The sequence below is a fragment of the Hylobates moloch genome, unplaced genomic scaffold, assembly GCF_009828535.3.
Source record: "Hylobates moloch isolate HMO894 unplaced genomic scaffold, HMol_V3 SCAFFOLD_5, whole genome shotgun sequence".
Classification (NCBI taxonomy): Eukaryota; Metazoa; Chordata; class Mammalia; order Primates; family Hylobatidae; genus Hylobates; species Hylobates moloch.
The window spans coordinates 131,377,973-131,402,232 of record NW_026652280.1 but is presented as its reverse complement, the minus strand read 5'-3'; the positions used below and the strand labels follow the sequence as shown (position 1 = coordinate 131,402,232).

The 24,260-nt window shown below is 38.6% G+C and overlaps 1 long non-coding RNA gene across 1 annotated transcript; it reads right to left on the bottom strand.

Moving 5' to 3' along the window:
• Positions 1–8,555: 8,555 nt before the first annotated feature.
• LOC131383508 (uncharacterized) lies at positions 8,556–15,890 on the bottom strand. The gene is made up of 2 exons (XR_009213590.1): positions 15,767–15,890; positions 8,556–8,821 (listed from the first exon to the last, which is right to left on the bottom strand). It is a non-coding gene; the product is annotated as an uncharacterized LOC131383508 (long non-coding RNA).
• Between the last annotated feature and the right edge of the window lie 8,370 nt (positions 15,891–24,260).

Genomic DNA, 24,260 nt, shown 5'->3' with positions numbered 1-24,260 from the left:
CAGAATTGTCTTGGGAGAAGTATGTAATCAAGACTTGCTGAGGAAATTGACTTTTCTTCATGACAGCAAGCTCCTTGAGAACAGGGACATGTATGTTACATCGTAACTTTTCTTAGAGCACCATGCACAATATTGTGTATGAAATATAAGCTCAATAAATGTGTAATTAAATTTACTGATGTATATTGTCTTGACAAATACTTGTCAGGTATTACAGAGCATTCTGGTAATTGAGAAAGACATGGGTTGTTATAAGATTTGTTTCAAGGAATCCTTAGACCATTCTACTTGCAATCAGTTTCTCATACCAATGGGACTTTTTTGGTGTCAGTCGACTACTGCTAGCTTATAGGATGTTTGCTTTGACTTTTAACCCTATCCTAACTAAATTTAATAAAATAAAAGTAGAGAAAGCAAGAACAATATTTCAAAACCACTTTTTTCCCCATATGGTGCATTATATGCAAAAAAGTTATATCTAATGTGGTAATTAAAGGAAATTTTCACAAACTTATTGAAGACATTGTATAATTTTTTAATCATAGTAATAAACAGCAAGTTGAAATATCCAGAAGAGATACAGTAATAAGAGGTAATATTTATTGAATACTTAGATGGGCCACATGCCTCTTTACCCCTTCACATTCAAAAATTAATTTGATCTTTTCAAGCAACTGTGAATTTGGCACCATGATTAACATTTATATATGAAGAAGCCAAAGCTCAAAATCTTCATGTGGGTAAATTCTGGTTTAGGAACTAGGCAGAATGAATTAATATGGACAATCCATTATACTCTTCTTTCCTGCCCAGCTTCCACTTTTTAAACTGTGTTAAAATATACATAACATAAAACTTCCCATTTTAATTGTGTTTTAAGTTTACAGTTCAGTGGTATTAAATACACTCCCATTGTTGTGCAGCCATCACCACCACCCATCTACAGAAAGTTTTTCATCTTTCTAAACCGAATCTCTATACCCATCAAACCATAACTCCCCAGTCCCCTTTCCTCCCAGCCCCAGAAACCCCCATTCTACTTTCTGTCTCTATGAATTTGACTACTCTAGGGACCAGATGAGCCACATTTTTAATCTCTAGGACCATTGCCTCCCAGAGCTGGGTCACATTTTCCATTTTTTTATTTGACAATTTGCATTTTCATAGGTAATCGACAATGTTTTAGACCCAGTGTAAGTTTTTTCACTCCTAGGGATGTGGGCCTATACTAATTTCATAGTCATACTAAAGGTTTTAGATCTTTGACATTTGATCAGATGCTTCCAAGGACTTGCCAGAAGACTCTGTGACCTATCTACCTCCTATTTCCAATCCATATTTAGTTATCTGTTCCAGGACATCTTTGATCATTGAACTCTAATGAATTTGAAGAGCTCACCAAAGCATTTCATTTTGTTAAATGCTCCCATTGAGGCTTCATGTGCTACGTGGAGTTCCATTAATGTGTAACTCAGTGTCATTGCATTTAGACAAGGCCAGTCCACATGGCAGAAGAATTCTCAGAAAGAAGGAAACCAGAACACCCGAAGGAGGGATACAGAGATGGTAAACCAATATTGTTATTTATGACACAGAACATGAGCTTCAAGAGATTTTTAAGCCATTTTCAACCACTTTGTAAGAAAAAGCTGATAGGTCCATTTATTGGGTTTGGGAAAGAAATATGGCTCCAGCACCATGACCATGCAGTGACAAGGTTAAGACAGATAAGCAAGAGAGTAAAAGACCTGGGCTCTGTTGCTCACGACTTTGGAGGGCTGGTGTAGAGTAAGGTTCTAATTAACATTTGTTGAGTGAATCAACAAAACTGCTGTTAAATGAGATTTTCCAGGACACCAGATCAAAATATCCAAAACATGATCATCTCAAAAGAATATTAACTCTGAATTTCCTTGGGCTTCGAGAGGTAATGGGGATAAGCACTAACCATATGCATGCTCCCTCTAAGATTCACTGTGACCATTCACTAATATGCTTTCCTATGCAAACGAAACTGATGGAAATGCAGGCCTGTGGAGCCAGTAAAGCTTTTCCCTGATCCTTAAAACTTTCCTGTTTGCTTATTTGTCTCCTATACTCAATAATAACACTATGTGAGAACAGTGGGTGGGGTAATCTTAGATGAGTCACTGATTTCTCACCTGGAAAGAAATGGGTTAGGCTGGGTGTGGTGGCTCATACTTGCAATCTCAGCACTTTTGGAGGCCGAGGCAGATGATTTCTAGAGCCCAGGAGTTCAAGACCAGCCTTGGCAACATGGTAAAACCATGTCTCTACTAAAAAATTAGCCGGGTGTGGTGGTGCGTACCTGTGATCCCAGCTACTCAGGAGACTGAGGTGGGAGAATCAGCTAAGCCTGGGAAGTTAAGGCTGCAGTGAGCCATGGTTATGCCACTGCACTCCAGCCTGCATGATTAGAGTGAGACCCTGTCTCAAAGAAAAAAAAAAAAAGAAAAGAAAAAGAAATAGGCTGTAATGAGTGAGTCTTGAAATCCATTTGTACCATAATCCTGGATTTTCTCCTTTTTTCTCCCCTTCTTTGTTCTTGCAACCTACCCCGGCTAGCCGGGTTTTATACTTGTTGATATACACAGAATTTCTGATTTTAAAAACTATTTGCAGATGGGAGGAGTACAGAAAGAAAATGGGGTGGGATTGGGTGGTGAAGTATAAAGAGGCAGTGGAAGAAAGACTGATTCCTTGGCTCTATATTTTAAAGAGCTTCATAAGATGAAGAATGAATTCCCCAACAGGAGAGACTGAGCAGTGGTTTTCCTTCCTGCAGCAAGATGGTATATAATGTTCCTGAAAAGGCCTGTGCGAATCTCATCTCTGGCAGTCCATGAGCAGGAGGACTTTCTCTGGCTGGCTCCTGTTTCTACCCTGACTCACACACTTTACAACGAAGCAAGCCGCTGCTCTCTTCTGGGAGTCCTGGGACAAGATTCTCAAGACTGGATAATATTTTAGAAAGAGGTCAACAGGGTGTTGTAACCCCTTAGCTACATTTATCTCTATTTCTCTAGATTGAGCAAGGATTTTCTTTTCCTTGTTTTAGGAATTACCCTGTCAGTACAAGCAGCTGTTGAATTAGTATGATGGGGAGGAAGGGGTTATCAAGTTTATTTTATTTTATTTGAATTCTCTTTTTTTGGAAAACAATCTATCATGTAATTATTTCAGATGCCAGTTCTAAGTTTTGTAAAGTTAGGCTTATTGAGTTTTGGGGCATTATTTCTAGTGAGTTCTTATATGTATATGTGAAAAAATTAATGTAACATCTGAAAAGTAATTTTTAAAAAAATTATGAATAGAATCTTAAAATACCTTAGAAAATTTATAGATTTTTAAAAACATATTTTCGAAAATTACCTTAAACATATAAATTAGCTGTAATCTTCCAGTGAATTAGGAAACCCATGCCTTTGATAATAACCTTGTATACTAGGGACTAAAACCCCTCTTGGTCATAACCACATCCAGTTATAGTTGAACACTAGTTGAAGACCCTGTCAGAACCCCCAAAGAATCAAAAATTACAACTGGGAATCCAAACAGAGATGCTCAGGTGTTCTTGATAAAAGAAGGCTTGGCATGCAGAAGATGTTCAATGAATATTTATTAAATAACTACAACTGAAGAAGCTGCTGAGTTTCTTTAAAAAGGAGGTTTTTGAAGCTAGCTCCAAAAAACACAGCAAAAGCAGTGGCTTCATGGAGGAAGCCACAGCATGGAGGACACTTGGAATTGACATGTGGTGAACTCTGTGTCACGGATCTGGCTCAGCCTCTGCTATAGACTTGTATCTGTGGACAAATTATTTCACCTCCATGGGTCTCAGTTTCCTCTCTGTAAAGGAAGAGGTCAGTGGTTTTCAAACTGTGATTTTCTTTTTGTGATCTAAGTCTTATGAAGAATTATAATATACACACTAGGTAAAAGTAGACCCTCCTGGGTTGCATCTGGGGAGGCAGCCTGGAGTCCTACCTGCCCTAGCACCCCTCAACTTGACGGCATACAGCTTGAAAGTGACCAGGCTTCATGATCTGTTAGGTCGCTCTCCAGCTGTGACATTCAAGGACAGTGTTAATAATCAATGTTACAAGGAGCTGTCTGGAGGCCAGTCGAGGGTTTTTGAGGACGTATTTTGAGATGTACTTCTTTAGAGTGTCATCTTCTCCCCTCAAACCTATTCCAACCCCTGCAGTCTCTAACCCTGTTGATGGCACCATAATCTATGTTGTCTCCTATGCTGGAAAGCTAGGAGTTATCTAAGACCCATCCCTGAGGGTCCATATCCAATAAAACATTATCTCCTTTCAGTGTTGACCTTTGAATATTTCTTATACTTACCATTTCCTCTCCAGCCCCATCTTCACCACCAGAATTCAGGACCCTATCCTCTTTCTCTTGGTCCTTATCCTCTTTCACAACAAACTCCTGGTCAGTCTTCTGACCTTCAGTGTCCTTCCTTGCCTATATGGTCACTCCTTTACATAATGTCTTTTAATTGTTCTCTATGACCCATAGGACAGATCCCATCTCTCTGGGAGGGCAGAGAAGGTTTTCCAAGTCTTTCCTGCCTCACTCCCATCTTTCTCATACCATGCTTCATGCTCTGGCAATATCAAGCTGCCTGGAGTTCTTTGGATATACCAGGTAGTTTCACACCTTCACTCCTTGGGACATAGTAATTTTTCTCCTATTTTGCCCTCTAATGTCTTCTCCCCCTTTTTTCTGTAGCTAATTTCTAATCTTTGTTTAAGTCAGTGCAAGCGTCTTCCTTGTAAAAAGCCTTTGCTGACCCCTTGGCTGAGCTAAGGGAGTCCATGTATTTCTTAGGACTCTGCACATTGTTCCCACACTGTATTAAAATTATTTAGGTACATGGGTCTCTTCTACTAGTTTGTAATTCATTAGAGACTAAGCCTTATTTCTTTCTATCCCTCTTCCTCCCCAGTGCATGACATCCACTAGGCACTCAGTAAGTGGCCTATTGTGGGATTCTCTCTGGTCTCAGAACATCAGCTCCCTGATTTAGCTTCACATGAGATCAGTCCAGAGATTTAAGTGGCTTCAGGGTCATGCGAAGGGCTAATATGAAGTACAATACTTTCAAAATTTAAAAACCATGTTTTCACTTAAAATAATATTTCTTCAATCCTAGCATTTATCATGAAGCTTTTTTTAATTTAATTTAATTTAATTTAATTTTATTTTATTTTATTATACTTTAGGGTTTTAGGGTACATGTGCACAATGTGCAGATTTGTTACATATGTATCCATGTGCCATGTTGATTTCCTGCACCCATTAACTCGTCATTTAGCATTAGGTGTATCTCCTAATGCTGTCCCTCCCCCCTCCCCCCACCCCACAACAGTCCCCAGAGTGTGATGTTCCCCTTCCTGTGTCCATGAGTTCTCATTGTTCAATTCCCACCTATGAGTGAGAACATGCGGTGTTTGGTTTTCTGTCCTTGCGATAGTTTACTGAGAATGATGTTTTCTAGTTTCATCCATGTCCCTACAAAGGACACGAACTCATCATTTTTTATGGCTGCATAGTATTCCATGGTGTATATGTGCCACATTTTCTTAATCCAGTCTATCGTTGTTGGACATTTGGGTTGGTTAAATGTCCAACAACGGAATCATGAAGCTATTTTAAGCCTTAAAAGTACTGTTTGCTTTTCCTCTTAATAAACTCATCATTTAAGAAGAGAAAAGTCAAAATACACGAGCAAAATACACATTGAATAAATTTACTCAAGTAGACATTTGAGTCTTTGAGTAAATTTCTCATTTTACCTGTGTCCTAACATGAGCCTCTTGGAGGGCTAATGCCCACTGTGTTCCTCAACTCCGGCACACATGAGACTCTGGCAGGAGAGCCATCTTCTTCACTGTGCAAGTCTCCTTCTCCTTGCCTAGCATCTGAGCCACGAGGAGCCTATATGGCACCTCTGTGTGAATTGGGAAGGCAACTCCTTTGGTGTGATGCAACCCCAAAGTCGTGGGGCTTAGCAATAGGAGTGTGCCTTTGTGCTAATAAAGAAGTGACTGTTCTCTAGGCAGATGGCTCCAGAGGGAGTGGAGTTGGCTTTGAGCCCCACTGCCAGGCACCTTTGTGAAGTGCAGAGACTGACCCGGCCTAATGCAAACAAAGAGCCACACATCTCCCCCTTGCCCCACATAGTAATGGGGCTGCCAACCAAGCCCTAAAGGAATAGAGACGGTCTCTCTGAAGAGCATGTTGGTGGGCTTTCTTGTTAAGCCTAGCTTGCCATTCTGATGGTGCAGTAGCATACTGTGGTGCTTTCTGAGCTCTGACCCAGAGGAATCCCTTCTTTGTCACTTTGTATAGCTCATTTTGCTAAGTGACAAAGCTGAGTCTGTCACAACATGAGCCAAACAAAATAGCGATCACCCCCTCATATGTGTGGAGCCTCTTCACTCTGACGCACTCTGTGGTAAGCGTTATTCACGAGCAGTTAATTATTGGTCTTCATGCATAAAATGAATGTGACGTTGGAGACAGATGTTTATTGTTTGTTACATATATATATTTTTTCAAAACTCCAGCTACCGAAATTGGTTGAAATTACCATCACACAGCACTGCCTTTTACATTCAGGGTCGTATACTGATCCCTGACCTGCAGGAACAGCACACTGATGGGGTAATATACACATGTACAGACTTTTCTTTTTATTGACAAGATGAATGGAATTGCTTTAACAACTGTGCTCAGGCTGAAACAACTGCTGAGTTCCACCAGGGGCTGCTGTTGAACTTCTAAAAAGAGATCATCTTTTGGAGGAGAAGGGGGGTAGTGGTGGATGGGGAGGGAGGGATGGGAATGGGGGAAGAGAAACAGAAAAAAACAAATCTTGGAAGAAAACCTGACATTTCTGTCTGAGGTGAAGCATGCTTTGCTGATGCCACACATGGAATGTTTCGGAAGTGTCAGTAATAAATACTTCTATCAGAAATCTTCATATTCTATATTTCTGCTTATCATACCCCAAGGAGAGTCATACAAAGACATAGCTGTCAGGGTCTAATTTGGATCTGAAAACTATGGCGGTTGTCAGGCATCTTTTCCCATGTGTGATATTTATCTTCTCTCACAAACAAACTGAGTGCAGGGTTTTTAATTAATTTCCAAGTGTCTCCCATGGTAATTTTCCCCTAATATATTAATACAATGATTTAAACCATCATTCAGAGACAGACTTTTGGTTGAAAATCACTAAAGGCTTAGATGGTGTTTAGTGTTATCAATAAGCTACATGCTCGTTGGTTTGCAGGGAATCAATAAAGTTGCCCTTTCCTCATTTTTATTTTTAGAGGCATCAATGGGATTTTATTTCTTTTAAGTATATTAAGGAAATCATGGGTGAGCTGATTTTGTTATTTTTCTTCTTTTGATTGGAGGAAGTTCTTAGGCTGTTTCTCTTACTGCTTGTGGAAGGCTTACTTTAAGAAAAGTTCTTGATTTGATGATGAAGGAGTGGATTTTCTTCTTTAAATAGTCCCCTTCAGAAAAAGTTGATTTTTAAAAAATAAAGGTGCCAGAAATAGGCCACTGAAAGGGGTATACCCCTGATATATACAAACCTTTTGGGGGATAGCAAATAAATTTATCTTTTCTTTCCCTGCCCAATAGCCTTTTCAATAAAAGATGTGGAATAAAATGCATAATAAGAATTTTAAGGACAGGAGTAAAGTTGCAAGTGTAACCCATGTTTCTTAAACAGCATATTTTAACAACAAATGAACATATGTTAATAAGCAAGCTTTAACCATTCCACAATGTGTATATAGACTTCAAAACATCATGTTGTATGCGGTAAATACATACGATTTTATCTGTCAATTTAAAAAATAAATTTGAGAAAAAAACCCCAAACAAAACAAAACAAAAAAACCCTATATGAAAATGAAAGTGATGTCTTCCATAATAAGAAGTCACATTTAGAAGAGCTTTATTTATTTGTTTTTGGCAATGCTTATATCTTTATTTAATATTATTATACTCTTAACTAAAAGGTTGCCTCAAATTTTATAAAGATTTTTTTCTCAATTCGCCTTTAGGATATTTGATTACTAGGGTGATAGTATATTTCTTTCAAGAAATATTTATCTTTATCTGAAAAAGGCATTCAAACATAATTGAAAACCCATAGCAATAAAAGGTTGATTCCTAGAATGTTATATGAGGCTTTTAATTATTGTCAATTAAAGATGAAATTTTTGGAAATGCATGAAACTCCTTCATATAGAACTGGAGATTACATCTGTGACTTTTTTTCTGTATGGGGGTTTATTTCTTTCCTTCTTTCCTCAGTCCTCAGCTTCAGCCATAAAAACACTTTTCCTAGATCCATTAGGAAAATTTAATAACCAGATATCTCTCTAATGAGAAAGGATTTTTTAAGTTTGGCTGCTCTGTGCTAGTAATTTGTATTTTTTTCCAGTCTTGCATGTTGTATGTAAGCACCACAAAAAAATCAACCTTTTAAACAGAGATTGATTCTGGCAACTTTTATTTTATGCGATTTCCAAGAATTGATATAGAAATGCTTCTTAATTGAAATAGTTCTCCTTTTTTGGTTTTTATTTTATTGTCTTTTACTTCTTGGCATCTTGTACATTAAATCAAAGGCTGTTTTAGAGACGTGAAATGACAGCTTTTTCAGAGTCCGATTCTGGATCCTGATAGATCTGCATTTCTCAAAGCAGACAAGTTGCTCTCGCCAGCCTTGGAGAAGCTTCCTGCATGATGGGCACGTCACCTAGAAACAACATAAACTGCAGGTTAATCACCGAGGAACGGCTCATGTCAATTCCCCACTGCCCTGCTTCCTGTCTAAGAGGAATAAAACCAAGAGTGACTGTTTCTTTGCTATTTAATTTAACAGAATCTGAACTCAACTTTAGTTTGAAATTATATTTCCTCTTGGCCAGGATGGAAAGGCTACTCATGTCATTTAGTAACGCGTTGTAAAGAAAAATCAAAGCGTCCTCATGGACTGTTTTTCCCTGTTGTATCTGCCTGTGATGAGAGAACACATAAAGTGAATGAGACGTGACACAGGCATGCACAGAGAACCCATTTGTTACACTGAAATTCTCAGGAAAATGCTATTTGTGTTACTGTGATGTTTTGGAGTTAGAAAAGAGTTATTTGGGAAAAAAAGTGTCTTGATATCAGTGAGTAGAAATAAAAATGAGACAGGATGCAAAAATATGACAGCACAGTAAAGAGCAGCACAACAGAGCAGACCAGTCCTCCTTAGAGGTAAAAAGTAAACACCTTATAATGGGAACAGTAACAGGATGAGTATTAGAGATTTGTTTTTCAGTTCCACCTAACTCTTTGTAACTTTACAATGTAAGATTCAGAAATTGGAGCCAATTACCATAATATGTGGTGGTTTGGTGGGAGCATGTTCTACATCAGACAGTTAAAAGGTTTTATTGCTATTAGGAGCATGTTAATGCCCTTGATAATGTCTCTACTTGCTTTGTAATGTCTCTTGTTGAAGTATAGAATTCTTTTATCTTCTTATTACATTATGCAAAAACTGGAATTGAAAAGATATTTGCAGGAACATTTAAAGTAGTGCATCAATCAGCTTCAAAGAAGAGAAAATGTTCTCAGAATAGCTTATAAAAGGATAACTGTCAGTTTTATTTTGGGTGAACAAAGGCGGCAACGTAAAAAGCACTTTATTGTAAAAGCATACTGTGCAATTCAATAAATATGCCATATAAATATAAAAGAGAAGAAAGTTCATAATTATCTGATGACTTAAATGTAATTTAAGTAATACTCTTAAAATGCACCTAGCAGTGAAGTATTCTTTTTCTATTGGGTTCTGAGTTCTAGCCACTAAGCCCCCATTAGGTGATGACTTAACTCTCTCTGTTTCTCTCACTCTCTCTCTCTGTCTGATAGCGTAAGGATTTGAATGGATTAGTCATGGTCCCATTTTTAATATATCTCTAAAAGATATAGAAAGGAGTATGTGTGGAAATCATTAGTAAAAATTTTAACAACCACTTAATGGTACAGGCTTTTCAAAATGATTTGGTCTTATCTGCACAGTATTCAATTGTTTCTCATTGTCATTGCTGCTATAAGACAATTTTGAATTTGAATGTAACCGTATTGTGACTTGAAATAGCAGTTCCCAGTGTTTTATGTTTGTTAGGAAAAGCCATTAGCAGTGCAGTTTCTGGACTTTCTAAATCAGGGGTGCTTTGGTACTTTTTATGTAAGGGTACTTAGAATTTTCTTATAATTAGAAATCTTTTTTCTTATTTAAGATAGATGGTTTTTAACTGTAAATGCTAGCTATACAAGCTTATTTTTCAAATGTTTCCCAGGTAATGAACTCTCACCTCATAAATGCTGCAGAGGATTCTTTCTGATAACTCTAAAAAATCTACAATGTGAACTACCTATTTAAAGAAAATGTTCAGATCCACATGGAAAATATAATATAAATTTTTAGGATAGGAAAAAATCATCTATAGAACTGAACTTCCCTATAACTTATGTTTCCACTATGTCAATATGCGTCTAAGCATGGACAGCCGGCTCCCTGAATGTAGAAGGCACTTTTCAAGTATTTGTTGATTAAAGTTAGAATATAAAAATATCCCAATCAGTAAAAATTTGTCTTTTGCTTTATAACCTGACAAAGGGATACGAATCCCATATTAAATATAGTAATATAAGTGTTCCCCCAGATTCTGGTCTTTTCAAGACTCAGAAGATTTCATTTGAAGTCAAAAAACCAGGTTAATTCATGCAGCCACACTATTGTACCTTATAAAATTATATTAATGTTTGTAACACTTCTAAGAAATAATCTTCATTTATTTTAAAACTGCAAATATGGCACCTTATAATAGGAAATCGATTTATAACTTTATTTATGACATCATTTTGCTGGCGACTTGTTTCTCATGACTATTGTTCATGATATCTAATTCATTAAAGTAATTTTCTCCTTCTTTCAGTGGGTTTCCTACAGACTCTGTAGCCAGTACTCAGTCCACTGCTACTCTCTGAGATACCCCATTTTCTCATTGCTCCTTTCTTTTGGTCTGTTTGGGAGCACTCTCATTTTGAAAGTACAAGGAAAATTATCTCATAAAAGAAATGTAATAACAACAGAACTTCTGAGATTTCAAAAACGTAGAATTCTTAAGTTATTGAACTATGGGAAAAGCTGTAATTTATAACCAGTAAGTTAGTATGTTGTACACATCTGTGTACTGTTTCAGAAAATAAAGGTTGTTACCATAGCAACCGCCACATAATATAGAACATACGTTATTTGTGAGATGCCAGGCTTCGTGTTAAAAAAAAAAAAATCCCTCCTCATGGCTGCTCCCTGGTGTTTCAAGGATTTCAGCCTTTTCTTTACTATAATAAGGGATCCTCTTTTTTAGTGTCCTGTTATTTTAAGTATTTCCTTATTTTTATTTTCTCATTCTTTTTAGGGTTTGTTAGCTATTGGTAAGTTTGTGTAGTACTGCTGTGATTCGGTGACTGCCTCAAAGAGATTTCTCGCCTAGTGTTAATTTGTTAATTTTTAAGAAATTAGAGTTCCTCTTTCAGATATAGCAACATGTATGTGTTAAGAATACATTTAGTTATTCTGAATGCAACAGGTAAATGCAACTGGTAAAATTTTATTTTGTGGCCCTTTGAAGGTTTTATAATTTTGTATTGTATGACCACTACGGTATTTAACCACTTTTTAAAAATAAAAATGTCACCTAGGACTATGTATGTATTTTACAGGTGTCATTTTTTATTTTAACATTTGTGTCATATTTAATTTCATTTGAAACTATCATATAATGACAAAATTTAACTTCTAAAGAAGTGTAGATTTCCAGTCTCTTTTGGTAAGCGGTAACGCCAAAGAATAAGAAAGTTGACAAACAATTCTGAAGTCTCAATTTTAATCCAACTCCTTTTAGTTTTAAAGGCAGAATAATGAATGAATGAAAGGAAGGAGGTAATAATGCAAAATGGAGGACCCTTCAATATGGCTGAGCAAGGGATCAGAATATCCAACCGCTTTGAAATTAGTCTGAAAACAGCTTGACACATTAGAGCAATGATTTTTGGACTCATTGTTCTCATCCACACTATGGAAGAGATTTTTGATACATATCTGATAAGATTGGATTTCTTGTGCATGGTGAATTTTTAGCCCAGATTCAATATATTATTGCAAACACTGACATATTTTATCAGGTTAGAGGTTTTCCAAAGAATAGCATCTGAGTTTTCCTTTGCTGGGTACCAGCTTTCCTTGGAGACAGCTACCTCTGTATCTTTGGAATTGTTCTGTGTCACAAAAATGTGCTGTATTAATCCTGAAAACAAAACACTTCTGGTGAAAAATGGCAGAATAGATAATACTCCTCCTTTCTTAAAAAATAATAGTTTAATCACTAAGCATTTATTAAACATCTACCATGTGCCAGGCACACTTTTGGGGACATGAAGATGAATAACGGAGCTTCCCTGTCTCCAGGGAACTCACAAATTTAATCAGGGAGAGAAGAGCACCATTAACTGACACAATGAGCTGTATGGTGCAACCTGATCTTTCCGCAGGCCTCATCAGTCAACAACAACAACAACAACAACAACGAACAGTAATCATAGTTGACATTTATTGAACACTTAACTTTTTGATAGGTACCTCAGATGTATTTTGTAATTCAATCCACACAATAGTGCTCTGAGGGTTTTTTTGACAAGAAACTGGGCTTAAAGTGTTTGAATAACTTGCCTAAGGTTATACAGTGGAGTAAGCGTTCTCATGTCTGTTAAACCTAAAATATTACCTAAAATAATACACCTTGATCACTCGTTGCATTGGCACTGCTACCATCCCCATCCCTGGCACCTTTGTCTCTCACTGGGCTCTGCAGTAGCCACCTGATAGACTTTCTGGCTGCCTCTTGGCCCTATGGTCCATCTTCCAAAGACTGGAAATCTCCTCTTCTTTAGCTCCCAGGGTGGCCTTGTAAGAACATAAGTCAGATCACGTGCTGCCTGCTTGGACTTTTCCAGTGACTTCCCATTACATGCAGAACAGAATCCCAGCCCTTTTCCATGGCTTACGAGGCCCTGCAGAATTTGCCACCTTTCGCTGAACCGTTAAATTCATCTCCTACTCTTCTCCCTCTAGCTCGTTTACAGTGCTTTAGACCGGGATCAGCACACTTTTCAGCACACGGCCAGATAAATATTTTAGGCTCTGCAGGCCATACAGTCTCCCTTGCAGCTACTCAACTCTGCTATTCTAGCATGAAAGCAGCCATAGATAATAAATAAGCAGACGAGTGTGGCTATGTTTCAATAAAACTTTATTGACATAAACAGGCAGCAGGCTGGACTTGGCCTGTAGACTGGAGTTTGCTGATCCTTGTTGTAGAATTACTATTTTTTCTTTTTGTTCCTCCAATTTGCCAAGGCTTTCATACCAGAGGGTTCACCTCACATCTTCCCTGGGCTGCCTCTTCTGGCCACTGCATCCTCACTGTGAATAAGAGACTAGCCCGGCTTCTCTATTTAGTAGTTTGCTCTACTCATCTCCTGCATCCATCATTACCTACATTATTGTCTTCACAGCCCTTATCACATGAAACATCTCATTAATGTATTTGCTTGTTTATCAACTGTGTCTCCCTCCGTAAGGTGAACGTCCTGTGAGGAGGACACTTTTTGCCTCGCTCACTGTGGTGTTTCTACCAACTAGAGCTGAGCCTATGGCATGAAATAGGTGCTCAGGAAGTGTTTTCAGTTGAATGGAGAACAAGCCTGACTGACTCTAAAGCTTGTGCTTTCTATGATTTCCCAATATTCCTCTTCTGGAAGAATGAGCTCACACCAATGGTAATTTGAGGAATTTATCACACTGGATTCGTGAGGACCTGGCAAAGCTTCACCTCCACGCACTTCTGGTCGACCCCAGGGAATTTCTCCCATGGGCATGTGAATAAGGCTGACGTCTGCCCCATGGTGTCCCGGAGTATTGACCTCTCATGCTGTTCATCACTGCCTTTGCTGACAATGTCCCATGGCCACTGGGTATCATCACCTCCATCAGGCTTCTGTGTCACTTCTTCTGCATAGTCTGCACTCACTGAGCACCTTGAATGTCTTAAGACACCACCTGTGGGTGTCACAAAGACCATCTGGTGATGCCATTGCCCCTGCTGCCACCTCTATCTGAGCACCACGGCCTCTGTCATGTGCCCAAGCCTTCTGCTGGGACTACCCTTGCTTCCAGCCCCACCACGATGACACCACTTCAATGAGCTAAGCTGCTTCTAATCGATGGTGGAGTTAGAAGATCACCCTCTTTAAATTTTCTCTCAACTTAGTGGTTCTGAATTAATGTGGCTTGTGCTCCCAAATTGAAGAATTTTAAACTTTTACTTACCACCATCTCTCTTCCTAAATGTAGGCTCATTGTGTGCCTGGCAGTGTGGGGAGAGCTTTACATACATTAACTTGTGTAATGCTCACAACAGACCCATATTATTTTCATCTCCACTGAGGCCAGAGGGGTTAACTGACTCACTCAAGGCAACCAGTAAACAACAGAACTGAGATCTGAATCCAGGCAACTGGCTTTAGATTCATGCTATTAATTATCCATCTATAAGGACCTAGACCTGTGTCCATGGGGCTAGGCTTGGGGTAGATGCAAGAAACTGATACCACACTTCAAAGCTCTATTTCACAGTTACCCTGGGGCTAAGTCTCTCAATGCCATGTGATTCCTGGGTGCACACCACTGGCTTGCTAGATCTGTGTAATTACATCTGAACTGAGGCTGAAGCAAGGACTGTTCTCCCCAGACTCTTCTTTGAGTAAGGTGCTAAGATAGACGCTTGAACTGTGTCTTTTACAAAAAGGAGTCATGAACTATGTAGGGAAGGAAGTGAAATTTGAACTGCATCCTGAAAGATGAACATGTTTTTGCCAGAGACTTTAGAAATGGACATAACCAGACCAAGGGGCTAGTGCAACCTATATTCCTTACAAGACAGAGAACAGGCCAAGGCATGGCAAGAGAGAAGGCTGAGAAAGTAGAATGGGCTGGATTTTGAAGAGCCTTGATGCTAAGGAATTTGGACTTTATTTTCTAGGCAAGAATAGGAGTGGGAAGGAGAGGCATCTAGTAACAGCTTTAACACGTAAAAGCTAGATATCAAAGAGCTCCCTGATATTCTTGTTGAGTGGAGGTTTTGAATCTATGGTTCAAAGGCTACTTGATGTCTCCTTGGTCTGTGGGTGGTCTGTGGACTCCCCTCTTATAATATTGATTGGGACAGGACTCTACCTTCATGGCTGTCATGTGAACTAATGATTGACAATGGCCCTTATCAAAATCAGTTCCAATGGCCCTTATCAAAATCAGTTCCGTTTTCCTCATTTCTTGTAATAAAGTTTACCCTCTCTACATCTGTTCCCACTGCCTGCCCCAGCAGTAGTGGAAGTGATTCCTGAGTGTTGTTATATTGGAGTGGCCCCAAGAAGTTCTAGAACTACTGCTCCAGAGGACCCCAGCCATGGAGATGATGTCACGCCTGATTGTCTTGAATGGCTTTATCCAGGTTAGCCAGTCTTCTGAGCCCTATGTCAAATCTCCCAGCCACCTCCCAGCTGGGATGATTACGAATGGACTCACCCTTAGTCTAGTAAGCTGCCTGGCAAGCGTGGTCATCTCTGATGACTTTGGAGACTGTCCAGTTTTCATGTCCACTAATTAGGCAGTTATTCATGCTTCATTTCACTTACTCAAAGGGCTCTCTTCTGATCGGCACACTTGTGAAGTTCTTCTGTGACATCATGATGTTCCAGATGAAGTATGTCTTCTTCCCTTTGGGAATCAAATGCCCCTCTGGGATTGAGTCTCTTTTACCCAAACCGCTTTTGAATCTTGTCAACTTTGTCTGTAAGAAACATTTAGACTTATCTTACTCTTATCATAACAGAGGTCTTACTTCTTTGGCAAGTATATATAAAACCGGGGAGAGCAGCCAAATCCATCTGTTTTATGTGCCCTCCCCACTTCACCTGCTTCTCCCCTAACCCCTGACCACCCCAGCTTGAGGACTTGAAAGTGAGGGGAGTGGAGAGTGATTCACAAGGTGCAAGGTTAGTGGATCCCACAGGAGAACAGCATATAATTTCATGAGCCTTGTGAGGAATTAGAAACAATTAGTCTGAAGAAACATTCATCATTCTTATAACTTGTATCCTGTTTTTCCAGGGTTAATCCAGGCACATCAGTTTTTCTATTCCCATTATGTTCCAAGTTTTTAAAACATGAGACCCTTTTTTTTCAAAGGAAATTTTCAATGATTGCTCTATTAAACAGACAAAAGTGGGGCTGTGGTGGTTGAAGGAGGTGGCGGAGCCTGGGTATCATTCCTCCTAGCACCCCTTTCCCTCATCCTTTGGTACCCCTGCCCCCCATCAAAGGTAGGGCTCTGGGGAAATGAGGGTGGAAACTTCTGTTCTACCCAATCCATTGATTCTGACATTCACTCTGGGAGGTGCAGCTTATATAAAAAAGGATGTAAAGGAACATTTTAAGAATGGCCTATTTTGTCTTAATGGTGAATAACTCTAGATTTCCCTTGGTTACCACTGGAAATGGTGTGACTTCTTTAGGATAGTAGAAAGAACACCAAAACACAAAGGTTCTCAGAAACATCCTTCTCAAGAATATTCCTTGTTTTTTTCACTCTCAAAATTACTCCCGTAATGTATTGCATGCAATACTCTTCCCACCAAATAGGGAAAATGATTCTTTTTCTCAGCTCCAATTTTTACTCTATTTTCAATGGTGGGGGTGGGAGTGGACACCAAATCACACAAAATATCTATCTCACAACCATATACAAGTAAAAGCCAACATATCACCATTTTTAGCTGAATTCTAACCTTTTTGGGGAACTGGGAATATAAAATTTTGAAGTCACCCATATATTTAAGACTCAGAAGAGAAAACAAAGAACTTTACAGATAGAAATTCCATAATAAGAATAGAGTTTACAGAGTTATAATCAGTTCAGTTGGTGAAACACAGTTGAGGAGAAAAGAAAGGAAGGGAGGGAGTGAAGGTAAAGGAAGGCAGAGGGAGCCCGAGATGTGGAGTGGCAGGAGCTTGGGAGACAGGGTGGCTGGCTGTTTCCGCACCCTCGCACCCTTGGTTGTGTCCCTCATTTGTGGGCGATCCTCGCCTGGTGCTTAGCGTCACTCCAGTCCTGACCTAGTGTGACCTGTGGAGCTGCTAGCGGCAACCCTAGCCATCTCAACTTGCCTGAGGCGTTCCTTGACACCTTGGCTTCTTGGGAGGAGCCTTGTCAAAAAATGTCTACATCTTCCCTAGAGTGCCTTCTCCAGATCCGCTCTTTGCATTCAAGGGAAGTCCTTGTGCTGTGGTGATTTTGGTCTTTTTGAAAAATGTTTTTCATGAATCAAAGGGAAAAGTAAAAATGAGAAATATTTGGTTCTTTTCTGGGGCTTTAATTTTTTTCCAAAAATTTTTTGAGTACTTTTTTTTTCTTTTTTTTTTTCCTTAAGAGCTCAGCTCTTGATGGAGAAGTGATTTTTCTAGGACAGTTTCCTAAACTTTAGTCATCTACATTATCTCTTTTATGATCTTTGTTCTATCTGCATACCATCTGCGCTTTTTTCTCAATATTTTCTTTCTGTCAATTTATAATGGAATAATTTAGCCTTATTCTTGGATAAATTCTTATTATTTGATAAAATTGGTGAAATTACAAGTGTATTATATTTTTTAAAAAGCAGATAAATATTGGGGTATGTGCAACTAAAATGATCTCACCAGTGACAAATCTTCACCGTTTTGGAAATATCATTCGAGGAAATGGCCTGCTACTGGCTTATGACTTTGAATACAAACCTAGGGGCTGATGCAATTGTCCACTATGCATCAAAGAGGAAAGAAATGGGAAAGCTGATGGACTAGGAAAGAAGCTATAGACCCCAGCATAATATTTATTAAAACCTTGGAATTCTTTTCAACATAAATTACATTTATATGCACTTATCATATATATGTATTACATTTACATCCCAGTTAAGAGTGATGGAGTTATTCTAAGTCCGTTGCCCTAAAGATGATTATCCACAAGGGCATGATGTGGTTTTGTCATTGGTTTCAGCAAGTCATTGTAAGGAGCATTTTCCTGAAGGTGGTGTGGTGGTCCTCTCATTGCTATGTATTTGTTCTTCCTAAAATAAGAGAGATTAATGTGATTTAAAAAAAAACACTATTTAATAATACTCTCTATTAACTGAGTAGCTTTGTAGTTTCTCAGGAAAAATATAAAATTGGGTTGTATTATTACTTTATGTTTTTCTCTTTGGCGTGGAGTTTCCTTTTCAGATTCTAGGGTAAATAGAACAAAGGATCAGCTTTTATAATTTATTTTTTTTTCAAGAGCATCTTCTGATGTCTCATTATTTGGAGATAGCTGTGAAAAGAAAGATCGGGAAAATAGAAAGGCACAGTTCATTGTGTAATTCACAGTAATAGTAATTTTTTGATTTATATGTCTTTTTGGATGCTTTTTTGCTGGGAAAGACAGAGTGGAATAATTTTCTCTTTTTCCTCTCTTTTGCAAAACCCATTGATGCAACACAATGCATGTTACATAATAATCACAGATATCATGACTTTGGGGAAGCAGGGTTTCAAGTAAACATGCTGTACGAAGTATTTTATGAAAATTTCAACTTTTGTGTGTGAGGATAATAAAAGGATTCCTTTGCGTCTTAGAAAAGAAATCCTAAAAACAAATGAACAAATGGACTCGGTCCACGGACACCTAGCCAAGGCTGTCTCTGAGAAGAATGACATGCCTTCATCATGAAGTAGCTACAAGAAAAGGACATGTAATTAAGGAGGAAAAAAAAAATCAGAAACTGGAGCCATTAAAGAGACTGTGATATGAGGAAAACATTGTACAGGAGATGTGACCGAAGATCTCAGATCTGAGAACTGAAAAGGAATGAAACTAGTTAAAATTCCACTGCTCATTCGCTCCACGGGAGAAATAACATTCCTGTGCGATGCCACTTGCCACTTCATTTTTAGAAACAATTAAAAGATGCAAATATTTATGAATCACTTTGTATGTTGTAAGCCTATTTTGAAAACAAACATTGCCTTGTACTTTAGGTTCTCAATGCTGGTTGCTGTTGTGATTCAGGGGTTAAAGCAAGCACTTCAAAATGAGCTCACTACTGCTACCCAGACAAAGGGATGCAACTCTGAGAGTGTGTTCTGTTTGCCTGCAAGCTGTTGCCTATGCCAAATGAGCATTTTAAAAACCATTCAAATTAAGTTGAAAATTTGTAATTATATTTTCCCTTTTAATTGTAACTTATGCAAATGTTATATTCCAGCTGTACAAATAATTTTCATTTCAGACTACAACATTCACATTAAATCTAGCATGTAACACCCTGATACAAGATTTTTCCCAAGCTGTAGTTGCAGATTTAGAGGGCTAGAGTTGGCTCTGTTAGTGATGGCTTCCATTGTTGTTACCCTGCAGTTAAGTATAGATTGCAAAGTGGCAATAGAGAAGGGAGACATCTTTGCCACAATTTGCTGGACACAATTTATGAATAGAACACATAGAAAGAGAATGAGAAAGCAAACACATACACAAAAAGGTCAACAGCTAAGAAACTTGGGTGTTTGGTAAAGTGAATATTGTGTCCTTGCTGTAATTGATGAATTTGGCTTGCAGTGCATTAGTTACAGGAAGGGAATACATGTGACTCATTTGTTAATTGTCAGCCACTTAGTGCAAACAGAAATTGAGTATTTTCCATTTTCAATGAACATTTTACTTTGGGAATTTTATGTACAAAGCCAATAAAATTTTTAACCAAGAGTGAAAGAAGCACAGATTGTTTTAAATACATGCACACACACAGTATTTAAGGGATCACACATATCTGAGAAATAAAACAAAAAAGAAAAACCCTATAGAAATGCAGCATATTGTTCTGATTCCTGAAGAGTTTTCTTTACATAAATTTGGGAAGGTTTTCATATTCTTGGTAGGGAAACACAAGGAACCTTGATTTACTTCAATCGAGTTCACTGCTGATCAGCTTTTTGTATTTAACAGTGTTCTAGAAGCAATGGAAGAGACAAAAAAAGAAAGTTTAAGACACATCCTCAAGTAATTCACAAGCTTGTTGATAAACAAGGCAAACTTATGGAATAAGATGGATTGTAATAAAATGACATGTGTGTGTTTATAGACCTAGCAGAGAGTTCAACACTTCATTACTCAGTTGAGCAAACTGAGATTTAGTGTGGCTTAGTGATTTGTTTAAGATTACACACCTAATAGTGATAACATTTTGGAAACCTAGGAGGTCTGTCTTCTGTCCTTTGTTTTTTCCATCATTAAGGCGTTTGTCAATTGAAAGCTGCACAACTAGAAATTATATTTGCCACACATGGGTTCTTCCTATATTTACCTGTGAAATGACTTTTGACTTAGAAATCATGTAGATTTTTTAACACTTGCCCAGGCCCTAGATAGAGATTGGAAGGGTTTGCTGATCTCTAATGAGCTCTGATTAGTCAAAATTGATCTTTAAACTATAGAAAATCCAAAACAAAGATCCCATAGCCCTAAAAAGTGTGCTATAAATCTGTATGCTTCAGGTCAAAGAGCAAATGATTAAGTCCAGATTGATTCTTGTAGCAAAAGGGCAGTGCAAGAAAATGCTGGAAAATAATGGCTGGGGACAAAAGGCTCTGGTGGTATATGAGTCATCAGCCTGGGACTGCTCACGGCCTGGGCTTTGTTCATTACTGCTGTTAGCACACATTCTGTTGTACAAGTAACTATGACAATGCCGTATTCCCTTTACTTGTGAAAAAATTTTGGGACCCACATATGACAAGAAAAGATTGATGATCTAGGGTCAGTGTATTGCTCTCTGTGCAATAATTTCCTACAGATGAGTATGGGAATGCACATTTCTCTGTACACTGATTGATTTATTCACTAGTTCATGTATTTATTGACTCATTAATCATGCATTTTTGGGGTCACTTACTATGTACCAGGCAATATTATGTTTAATACTGGGAACACAGATAGACAAAAGCAAAATTAAATCATATATTTAATGAATATTTATTGTCTACATGTAACTTATGGTTTAATGGAACCAGAAATTCTTGACTTCTGGTCTCAGCCCTCATCCAAAGAGTGTGCTGCCCATAAGTCCAAAGCCGGATGAGTTGTCCTATACGTCTTGGCATCTCTCATTCAGCCAAACTGAGTGCAGACTGACAGATGCAGACTCTCCTGCATATCTTACCAGGAGGGCAACCCTATATCACTGAAGAGATACATTATCTTCCATAGTAAAATCGTGGTTAAAAGCATGGAAATCGGAGTTAGACATGTAGGAGTCATATCCGGCTCCGCTGCTCACTAGATGAGCATCCTTATTACAATTGCAGTTTTCTCGTTAGTAAAATGAGTGCAATCTGTAAAGACTGCAGTGAGGATTAAATTTAAATAAATAAATGCTGACACCTAGTAAGACCTGACAGATGGTGGCTATTAATAACATAGTGCTAAAATTTGCTTCTCTTTTAATACCCACTTTCATTGGCAAGTGACGTCTCTTGCTTGCCCTGTATTAGCCCCACTGTGTCCATGGCATTATTTTGCTGTGTGAGTACAAACTTAGACACCTGGAATTTGCACTCATCCTCTGGTTCCCTTCATTTACTTTGAAATGCTGCTGATAGTTTGATTTTCTAATTGTGGTAGTGGGAGGCTACTGAGCTCATTTATGGCTATTTTCTGGAGGGCATTCTGTGGCGCAGCCAGGAAGAAAGACAACCCAGGCTGGCTTTCTGCAACCACAGCAGAGCGATTTCTGGGATGTAAGTTGCATCAGAGTTCTTCCATCTTTTCTCCTGGTCCCCTCTACAACCTTCACTTTCTGCTTTCTTTTCTCCCTCTCTTTCTCTTCTCTCCATCTACTCTTTAGACATTTACAAATACACATTAACTTCACAGTTCCTGACTAGGACATTATCTTTATTAACACTTGCAATTTGTGTGGATTATAGATCTTTTCATGACCTCCTTAGTGCCCTAGGATATGCCACTGCCATTTGTTTGTATAGTCTCCTACTTTGATGAAATGCAGATAAGTTGAAAAATCTGCCAAAAATTGTTGTCCGCAGGATATTGGGAAACAAGCACTTCCACAGTTAATTGTGTGTGCATTTTTAATCATAGTCTAATAAATTGGCTTTTTATTTCTTTAAGTTACTCTGGGAGAAGTCTCAGAATATTAACATTTTTGCTTCACATGGGGACATCTGCTCATCCTCAGAGTGCATGCAGAAATCAACAAAATTGAGTGGGCATGGGGATGTTTTATTTATATTTCAGAAGTAGGAGAAATTCTTTCCTTCAAGCCTTAGAACCATATTAAGCATATAGGGTAAGAAAAATTCACACACTATATTACAGTACCCCAGTGGGCTAGGATCCACAACGTAACATTTTCCCTGTCTTGCTGTCTTTTTTTCCTTTGGGAGAGAGGTGTCTATCCAGAGCTTCTCAGACTATAGGGCACATAAGAATCATTGGGGTGTCTATTAAAAGGCTGATTCCCAGGTTCCACCATCCAGGGATTCTAATTCATGGGATAAGTTGGGACCTGGCATCCTGCATTTCACGTCAAACCACTGCACAGAGTCTACTTGATTCTCTCCTTTGATTTCTACTCTTGCTTCTGCCCATTTTCCCAAGCTCAGCTAAGGAAAGCTGGTGCAAGAGGAGGTGCCTGACAAAACAGATGTCGCTGTGTCAGAGCTGTTTATTCCGAGCTCACAGTGCTGCCTAATACACAGTGCCATTGGGTTGTTGCTTAGGGAGACACCTATGATTCCATTAATTATTTAGGGATCCAAAGTAGCCGCCATTAATGAATTTGAATGTATTACAGTGATCCTAATCAGAGTAACAGATGCAAAATGACAATATGATACACACAATTTTCCCCCAGCGAGTTACACACTATTAAGGTCTGTTGCAGTCAATGAATCCAGATGCTTCCCTACTCTTACTGACCATGAAAGATCCTGGTTTCATTACATGAAAGAAAATAAGTTCATCCCGTCATCTTGCAGAGTTAAAGCGAGATCCAATTCAGCAGCTGGTAAGGCATCATAAGTTGGTTTGCAATAATCCTGCCCCCGTTTCAGGATTGACTGAGTGGAAGAATTCTATTGCATCTGGGCTTATCATTCCCTTTACATTATTTTTATGCTTTCCCAGATGAGATGTTTTACTCTTGCTAAGAAAGCCTCCAATGGACAAAGCAAGTTTTATACACACATAATGTGAGAAAAAAGCGAACTATTTTTATAGAGGGTAAATTCATTAAAATCAGGGTAACAAAACTAAAGTCAACCATGATAAAATGGGAAGCAGAAAGCTTCTCAAGAGTATATTCCTAAAAATGCTGTCGGATTTCTGATATAAACCAGGCTATGCATGGCAGCATTTCCCCCTTCCTGTCCTAGAAATTATGCAAAAGAAAAACCAAAAAACAAACTGAAAAGGAAAAGCTCAAAGGCAAATATAAACCATAGACTCTGCAACATCTGTAAAGGCTGCCAGGAGACACCGAAATTGTGTGGTGGCCGCCAAGGAGGAAACAGAAGGAGGCAACACCAAGAGAGCCCAGGGGTGGCAATTGGAGGAAGCGCCAGCAAAAATACTCACCCTGAAGGGGCAAGACTCACCTGAAGTGCTAACATTAACATAGCTGTTCTGGAATTGAGGTTTGCAGGGTTGGTGCAAAAGTGTTCCTATCCTGGTTTGGCTCTGAGAAATACAGGAGAGGGCTGAACAAAGAAACCAAAGATGAGCTGTATTTGAAGGAAGCAGTTTATTTCTGGGGCAACAGGAAGGGGAATGAAGCCTGAAAGGCCACCTGGCCCCTCACCAGTAAAACACCTCTTGAAAATAGTTTGTTTGGGAAAATGTAACTCATTCAGTGGTGAAAAGTTTTTAAAAAAGGGCATTGATAAAAAGATCCTATATGAAAAATGGTGGGAAAGAGCAGTGAAATCA